We start from the raw sequence: 9048 nt of genomic DNA, 5'->3' as shown, positions 1-9048 counted from the left end.
TAATGAAGAGAAAACTCAAATAAAATTGGGTTAACAGAATGGAGGTTCTCATGCCCTTTGACGATCTCAGAATTCAACAAGAAGAAGAAAGTTTACCTCTAATTTTCTGGCAAGAACTCAGCCAAAGAGAAACCATGGACTCAGTTCTCTATAGCCCTTTCGACCTCACTTTTCCCTTGATAAAAGAGTTATTCTCTCCATTTTTACTGGGGACTTGCATGTGGCTCATAATGTTGTGTGCATTGTAGGATGTGTGTCAGCACGGATGGACTCTACCCACTAGATAACTAGGTACTGAGAGCACAGCCCAAATGTTACAGTCCAACCCGTGTCCAGATATTTCCAAATGTCCTCTAGGGAAGAAAATGACTCCAGTGTTATATGGACAACAAATTCCAAATATAAACAATACTCATACTATTCCAGTGAAAGGTATTGCATCAAACAGGACTGGGGAGATTTTTCACGCTGAAAGAACTTGGAAATCCATCTGAAGCTGGAAGTAGATTTGAAGTTCAACAGAAGAATCACTTATGTCATTAAACAATTAAAAACTTGACAACTAATAAGAGTAGGCAGTGACCCAAATTTCAAATAAAAGTCTCATGAAGAAATATTTCTGACATTAATTTATCCAGAAATCATTCCGCACTGTATTATGAATTCTAAAGAATGTTACAGTGGACACTTACACGTCTTTTTGGGGATGATCATTAAGTCATCCCTGGAGGATGAGTGATGTTTCTTCTTCAATACGATACTTACATTTCCATATATGTATATCTGCGTCTATATCAGTTGTGTATAATCCGCTAATGTGGTCAACAGAAAAACAGTTTGTGCAGCTTAAACAACAGCAATGGATTCCTCTCAGGCCTGGAGGCAAGAAGTCTAAGATCACGGTGTCAGCAGGTTTGGGTCCTTCTCAGGCCTTTCTCCTTTGCTTGCAGGAGGACCTCTTCTCACTGAGTCCTCAGATGGTCTTTTCTCTGTGTGTCTGTGTGCATCCCTGGTTTACTTGTATGTTCATTATTACTCTTCTTAAGTGTGACAAAGACCCCTGACCACCCCTTAGCCAACAGGATCCTTGCAATTCTCTTCTCAACTAGTCTTGACCTGTGGGCTTCTGTGTTTATATGTGCATGGCCAGGTTTTGTCAAGAGCCCTGCTAAGCGAGAATAATGAGAATCCCCTTCCCTTGAACTCTGATCCCCCGCAGTATTTGATCAAATCCTTCAAACCCCCTATCACCCACATGATATATGATCACCCTGGTCAGCCTTTGGCAAAAATCCTTTTGAGTCTATGTAAATACAGCTTAAGGTCTCCCTTAGCCTGTATTTCTTCTCTGAATAATTTCCAGTCCACTCCACCCCACCCTCTTCTTGGCCATAAGCCCCCACTTGAAATGCTGTATTTGGAATAAGGCCAAGTTTCCAAAGCTGCATCCCATATGCAGCAGTGAGTTTTGTCTTCATGTTCTGCATGAGATTTATATTGGATACATGAATATCAATCCCACAGCCCATGGCCATGTAATCATGCCTGAATGAAGCTGATGTCTCATGTACAATTTCCCTAAGTCCACTCACAGCCATTTGTGCGTAGGGACACTAGACTGTGCCTCAGCCGTATGCCTGGGACTACTTTAAACAATCGCCAAGAATCACAGAAATGTGAAAAGCATGGCACTAATTTGACCCCAGAAAGTTCTCAAGTACAGGACGGGAGTTGAAACAAGAAAAGAGAGCATCACCTTGACTGACCTCAGCTGGGAATGTGTGCGTGTGTGTGTGTGTGTGTGTGTGTGTGTGTGTGTGCGCATGTGTGTTGCCTGATTCAAACAACCGGCCACATTCTTAATGTCCGTGAATGACCACAAAATTGTCAGTATTTATTTTGTGGTGCTCATAAAAGCTAGAAGTAGGTGAATTTGCAGATTTGGAATCTGTGAATAACGAGGATAATTGCATGTGCAGTATTGGAGCACTCTGGCGTTAGAGTCTATAACACTGCCTGCTGCAGAATTCTGAATGCCTGTACAGGTTGCCTGAAAGCAGGACGGTGTGTCTCTTCCTTCCACATCTACAAAAACAAAACAACAATTAATACTGTTTAAAAGTCTCATGTGCACTCTCAGGATATTTACAAGTTTCACGAACTTCAGGCTCAAATTGAACATTATGGTGAGCCGCAGGGTTGTTCTGAGCTCCTTTGAGAAAAAGGTAAAGAAATGATAAACAACCTTAACTCTTGAGTATTATATTTGTCTGTGCATATGAATATATATACACAACTATAATAAAAATAAAAAGCAAATATGTATATGCACACAAAATTTTCTAGACACTTCATAATCCACAGCAATGAAACATTAGGATACAGAACAGAGTCTCTGGTAGAGGTCCTGGGCAGGAAGAGGAAAGCACAGGTTCTAACACGAATTCCCTCCCAGCCCATATATGCACCTGCTGCAGGTCGCAGCCCTGTACTTGTTGGGTCCTGTGCGACCCCTGGTGGTAACGGGCCTCCGTGCAGGGAGGTTTGTGTCTGGGCTCACACTGACTTCCCCTCACTGTGTCTTTCGCACAGTAATACACGGCTGTGTCCTCAGTTGTCAGGCTGCTCAGCGATAAGTAGACTTGGCTCTTGGAGGTGTCCCTGGTGATGCTGAGCCGGGACTTAAGAGTTGGGTTATAATATGCACTTCCACTACCACATATCGCACCAACCCATTCCAGCCCCTTTCCTGGAGCCTGCCGGACCCAGGCTACAGCATAGCTGCTTAATGAGAATCCAGAGACAGTGCAGGTGAGGGAGAGGGTCTGTGAGGGCTTCACCAGGCTGGGTCCCGACTCCTGCAGCTGCACCTGGGACAGGACACCTGTGGACAGAGAGAACCACGGTGACTCATGGGCTCAGATGCAGCTTCCCCAAGTGTTCACGTCTGAATTCCTGAGAAACTCACCTCTGGGAGCTGACACCAGGAAGAGGAAGAACCACAGTGGATTCATCTTCTTGCAGATGAGATTCCTGAAGCCCAGAAAATCTGTTCAATCATGAGGAGAAACCCGAATTTAAGTGAACTGGTACTTTGTTTTTACCTTGTGGTCTAAGGGGATATTTGCATAAGGGAGGGACCTTTTTATAAAAAGCCAAAAGTAGTGAAGGGAGGTCCCAGTCTCTGGGGCTCCACCTGAGGAGAGTGCTGACTGTTTCCTCAGAGAACGCAGCCCCCACCTGGGGTCCCCTCCCTGTGCCTGGGGACTCTGTGTCCAGGAATGAAATGATGCTGAAGGGCTAGTCAGGAAGTCAGCTGTGCTCAAGGATTAACGGCAGGTTTGGGGAGTAGACTTTAATCCCGTGGAGGTATATATTTCACATAAATACCCATCACACATTCAGGGTCCTCCAAGATGTCAGACACAGACTCTTGTTTTTTCCTTTCTGCATTACCTCATGTTTATTAGCTGGATATGCAAGTATTTGAGACAAACCATACATGTAATAATGACATTGAATTCAGACAGAGTGAGGTAAAATTGAATGTTTATCATAATTCACAACGGATTTCGTGTTTCCCTTAATTTGGGTGAATATTTCTTCACCTGAAACAGTTTAAATATTATCAAGAGTTGCTCTGGAGGTGGATTTATTCATAACAACTAAACACACCATGTATTTTGTGGACAAGGTAGTCATTCTTGCTGAGATGATCATGGATCCCAGCACTGCTGACATGGTCTGAAGCCTGACCTGCCTGTTTACAGTGCACAGCTGAGTGTCTGCAGGAACACCGCGAGCTTCAGGGCCCCTTCCTTGCGGGTGGACGTTGAGGAATCCCCAGGGCTAGCAAGGACTAGAACAGACAGCTCCTGGAAGCTCCTCAGGACTCCAACATGCTGGGCAGGTGACCTGGTCACAGTGCACAGACTCACTCCTTCTAGAAGTGTTCATTTTTACTCTCCCTGTCACAGCCAGTGACATTGGAGCTCAGGGAACACAGTTCCCACTGCACTGGGTGAGAGAACATGCATGATTCTTGGAAGTAAACCTTCACAGTGAATGGCTTGCAGAGTATGAGGCTGTCATGGTCAGAGGAAAGCCCCCACCGAAGGAAGCAGGTTCCCTTGAAAATTCTAGCTGAGAGCAGCTCTCCCGAGTCCCTGGGTCACTGAGTCCTGGGACTGTGCCTGAGGTCACATCAGTAAGGGGTGCTGGAGAGCAGAGCACAGCTCCATCGCATCTCACTGTGGGCACTGAGGATGTGGCCTCACCATCTGTATTTCGGTCTGCAAGGATGTAAACTGGGGATCACGATGGTAATGGTATGTCTGAAATTTATAGTGGGTTTGCCAGAGGTGTTGAATGTTGACATGAGTGTCATCAGTGATGTTACTTCTCCTGGGAACCAGAAAGACCAATGTGAGTCCCCATCTCTGACTGACACCCGGTACATGTAGCCCTGGCTCCACTCCTGCCCTGAGAGGTCACACCTGTGGGTCTGGGGCAGGTCAGCTCTCCCTCAGCCCAGTGATTTCACCTGTACACTGACTGATGTCGAGCCTGCCGTCTATGAGAAGATATTTACTGCATACTATTTCATGAACACAGTACTATACTTCTTCTACCTTTTGCAATAATATTTGCAGATAAATTAAATACTAAAGCATCTGCCTGCCTGAATGTCGATAATAGGAGAGCCGAACAAAGTAATATGGGCAAGAATCACAGGACACGTCTGGACCCTGTTGTCAGGACCTGAATATCGAGCTCATACGCTGTGTGATAGGGGAATGGAAGGGATGGCATCTAAAACCTAGAACCAGGTGGGCCCATTATTCAGCAGGTGGAAGAAGGGCCTGTATTTGTACAGATGCCCCAGCATCTGAGCTGCCCTTCTTGAGCTGGTGGATTAGAGGAGATCCATCCAAATTCATGTTAACATAGAAGGATATATAGCAGGTGTCTTTATGCTTCAGTGGTTGGGGATGTGTTGTTAGGGTCCATTTAACGCTAGGAAAAATGTGTAAGGTCACTTGGACTAAAAAAATTTATTTTTCCTTTGTGGAGAAAATTGGAGGGAATTATGTCTGGGTCATATGATAATGCTGGAGGGAATATCCATTAGAGACACCCAGTGGGTGATGGGAAAAAAAGTGGGGAAATTTCAGTCATCTTGCTTTGCCAGTTACCAGTGATGATCACAGCAAGAGGGCCTGACCATCGTGATAGGAGGGAGAAGGGCTGATGGTGGTGGGTTCATGGGGGCCACGTGGACAGGTCCTTCTGATGGTCTCTGTGTTTTCCCTTATGAAATCTTGATGGTATAAGCTCAGAATGAGGTGTGGACTTCAGGAGCATTGAGACCAGATGGTTTAGGTCATTTTGTACCTTTGCTGGAATCATTGAGCAAAGAAGAAGCAGGAACTATACTTAGAAATCAGCAGCGTCCTCGTGTCATATTAGATTTTTTGCCTTAGATGTTACTGAATGTAGACACATTCGCTGTCCTCTCATTTCATTTTCTAGGTCCACTTGGAATCCAGTTTCAAATGTAAGGGATGCAGAAAAAACATTTATTATGGAACAATATGGTGTCTAAATTTTAAGAGGTATAATTAAAAATTATGGAAATGTGTTACTGAGATTGTAATTGTCAAGCTCTTCTCTGGGGCAACATAAATTAAAATTAATAATAATAATTCAAGGTATTGATTTTGTTTTCAACCTTTGCTAAATCCATTGAGTCATTCAAGTTACAATCATTCATAAACTCAGATCCATCACGGGTAAAATTTATTGTTAGGAAACCGTCACTCTAACTTATGAAATCTCACTCTCTCATCAAGGATCTGTGTCTCTGTGGACACGCAGCACAGTTCTCACCAGCAACACAGGAAGGAGGGTACGTTGGTACATTTCTACTTTTCCAGAGGAGCATCTCTGAAGAAGTCCCTCCTCTGTTTTCCCATTCCCTCCTTGTGGTATCAGAGAGAGACTTTGAGTGTACTGTGGCATGTTCCCACATGAAGTTCCCATGGCTTAGGAAGTGAAAGTTTAACTTCACTTTTCATTGTAATAGAAACACAACAAGTAATAATTGAGAAGCAAAAAAAAAAATACATTTAAAATTTACCCAAATGAAGCTAGAGATTCGCAGAAAATATTTACAAAAGACATATCTAGTATATGTGATTGTTATCTAATATGTACCAAGAAGCCTTAAACTCAACCATAAGAAAGAAACAAAAGGATTAAAAAATGGGCTAAAATCCTTAACAAACAACTGACCAAAAAGACAAAGTGTTTGCAAATAAGGCTGTGGGAGAACATATGTCACAGGGAAGCGGCATTCCGAACAAGGACATATCCCTGAAAACTTACCAGAGTGGATCAGATCAGGACTCTCAGAACCTTAAACACCTGCAGGATGTGAAGCAGCAGGGGGTCCATTCACAGCTGGTGGGGATGCAGAACGGGTGCACCTTGGGAGACATTTTGGGGGCTTCCTGCAATACTAAACATACCCGTATCTATGTTTCAGGAGCAGTAGTTATCCTTGGTATGTATCTGAAAGACAATAAGATTTTAGTCCAGAGAAAACCCTGCATGCGATACTTACTTAGCTTTATTCATATTTGCCACAAATTGGAAAAGACCAAGAGGTCCTTTCATAGGGAATGACTAATAAACTGTGTACATCCAGACAATGGACACTGACATCTCACAACGATTTGGAAGAAATACTGAAGGGTGAGACGGAAATGCAGAAAAGAGATGCCAGAAGAACACACCTGGCAAGGTGATGTCAGCAGAGTGACAGTGGCCGTGAGGACTGAGGTTCCTAAGAGGTTGTACAGCGTGAGGCTGAAGCGAAGACAACTTGGACTTGTCAGGAGGGAATTCTCCTCTTCTGTCCCTCCTGAGTTCCTGAGGCTGGGCTGATAACAAAATTGACAAAGACAGATTAACAGGAGAAAAAAAAATTTAACCATGGGCATAGATGGGCCATAGAAATGGACCCAGAAGTGACCAAAGCAGGCAGCTTTTATATGTTTAGACAAAGATGCAATATTTGTGAGGAACTGGTAGAAGGAGGAAATGTGCGCTTTGGGTGCTCAATTAGTGAAGAACCTAAGCAGGGTTTGGGGGTGACTAGTGCATTAAAGAAAGAACAAGGTTTGTTCATAGACGTTTCCAGGCCTGAATTCCCCATGCCTGGTGATAAGAGTGTCCCTCTGCAAAGGGAAGCAGGGTCCGCCCCTCGGTGCTGAAAAGCCAATAAAGAGGCAAAGTTGGTGAAAAGGAAAGTTTGCTTTATTTTGGCTGCCTGCACCCGGGGGTGGGGGACAGACTTCTCTCCAAAGGCCACCCCGCACTGAGCATGTGTGGGAAAGGGCTTTTATAGGCGGAAGGAGGGGCTACAGGCAGAAACGGCAGAGTCAGCTGTGACAGTCGTCTTGCAGTTGGTCATGTGGTGGTCTGATCAGCCTCCTCTTGATTGTTTTAGGGAGAGTTACTCTTCAGATCCAGGGTCGGTTTGTTCCCGTTTCTTTGAGGCCAGTTCTTGCAATTGTGGCAGCTTATGTCATGGCTACAGTCTGGTCATCATGGAGTTAACTTCTTCCTCCTGGTGGGAAGTTCAGTATCTATAAGACGGCTCATGAGACATGGACAAGAATATTATCTATAGCCCTTGAGGAGGAACTAAAGGTCCTTTATTTGCTGAATGACCAAACTATTATTATTTAGTCTTATTGGAGAGTTTTCCTTTCTTTCTGCATTTGCTCACTTCTCTGATTAAACTTATTCTTTGGCTAAATTGTTTCTACAGAAAAAAGGCAGGTGGAGAGCACGAGGTGAAGGACCGTTTCACTTCCACACCTAAATGGGGGAGAGCACCTCTCACATGGGAGGTTTATTTCTCGTTTAAGGATGACTTGGAGGAAATTCAGAGTGTCCCTGTAGTGGGCTCTGTCTTACGTCACTTGGAGGCATATTTAGGGGTGGCCTACCCTGGACCCCAACACTCAGGGCCTCTTTTATTATTTTGTTTCTACATATGCACACCAAGCATGTGATGTAGGTGTCGGTTACCTGCATCTTACAGATGTGAAGCTAAAGTGCAGCCTGGACTTGGCAGGTGATGTGCTGGAGAGCACACATCAGGACACAGTGAGATCTCCTGTCGAGGCCTGGGCTTCTCCACCCTGGACCTGGCCTCCCCTGCAAAGATTCCTGGACAGACGTGGGCCTGCCTGTAGGTCTGCAGGACTCTTCGTGGAATGAGAACCTGAGTGATTTTCCTGCATTTTAGTGCTCACGTAAGATGCTGTGGTGAAGAAAGGAGAATAGGTCTGTTTTCAGCAGCTTCTGAAAATGCATGTTATTATCCCCCTGACTGTAAACTTTCCCTACCAACTACATATGTGTCTATTGGTAATAGCTGTGACGGTGAATATTTCACATAAAATAAACTGCACAGTAGAACAGGATGCACGTCTTATATAAGCATATAGGGATTCTATATAGCAAGGCGCACATGTAGAAACACCCCACCCACGTTCCTCTAACTGGCATCTTTCCCAGCGACCCCCTGAGGATCCGGGGATGCTCAGCGCCTTTATGCTTCTCATGCAAGAGGTTAGCAGCAAGTCAACAGCCAGCATCCTGGCAGGGACAGCTGTCTACAGTAGGGCAGGGCTGAGATATCACAATGAGGAAGGAAGAATATGTTTAACTGTTTATACATCTTTCATTGTGTGATTGTTCCAGAGTAAACCCTTAGGACCCATATTTGTGAATACTCTCATGTTTTTGTGTGCATGAAGAATCCTTGGTTTTAATAACAGGTTGCATTTCAAGAATGATCATAGCATGATTGGCTTATTTATTAAGCTGATGTGTGATATTGGAACTCTTTCCAGTTTCTGGGTGTTACGATAAAGCTGATACGCATCTTGGAGACGCAGAGAGATGAGAAGCTGAGAAAATGCTTCTTATTTAGTGTTCTTAAAACAGCCTCAAAATGGGGCAAGTTGCACA

The sequence above is a fragment of the Stenella coeruleoalba genome, assembly GCF_951394435.1.
Source record: "Stenella coeruleoalba genome assembly, contig: scaffold_225, whole genome shotgun sequence".
Taxonomy (NCBI): Eukaryota; Metazoa; Chordata; class Mammalia; order Artiodactyla; family Delphinidae; genus Stenella; species Stenella coeruleoalba.
Note: the sequence above shows the minus strand (reverse complement) of the source record.